Source organism: Eimeria mitis, genomic scaffold (assembly GCF_000499745.2).
Source record: "Eimeria mitis Houghton genomic scaffold, Emh_scaff3312, whole genome shotgun sequence".
Classification (NCBI taxonomy): Eukaryota; Apicomplexa; class Conoidasida; order Eucoccidiorida; family Eimeriidae; genus Eimeria; species Eimeria mitis.
In genome coordinates, this window is record NW_013571652.1 from 1 (window position 1) to 252 (window position 252).

A 252-nucleotide genomic window follows, 5' to 3' on the forward strand; every position below is an offset into this window, starting at 1 on the left:
GGCCCCCCAGTGGGGGGCCCCCGGGGGGCCCTGGGGCCCCACAGGGGGGCCCCCTCGGTGTTTATATAAGTTTTGTTTTAGTTTGTTTTATTTGGGGGTGGGGTTGTAAACCAAAAGAGAAAAAGGAGACAGTTGCTGCTGGTATGGGGGCCCCCCTTCTCTCTCTATGTTAGTGTAGACTGGGGCTTATCTCTTTCTTTCTGTCTCTGTTTTTTTTTTTTTTTTTTTTTTTTTTTTTTTTTTTTTTTTTTT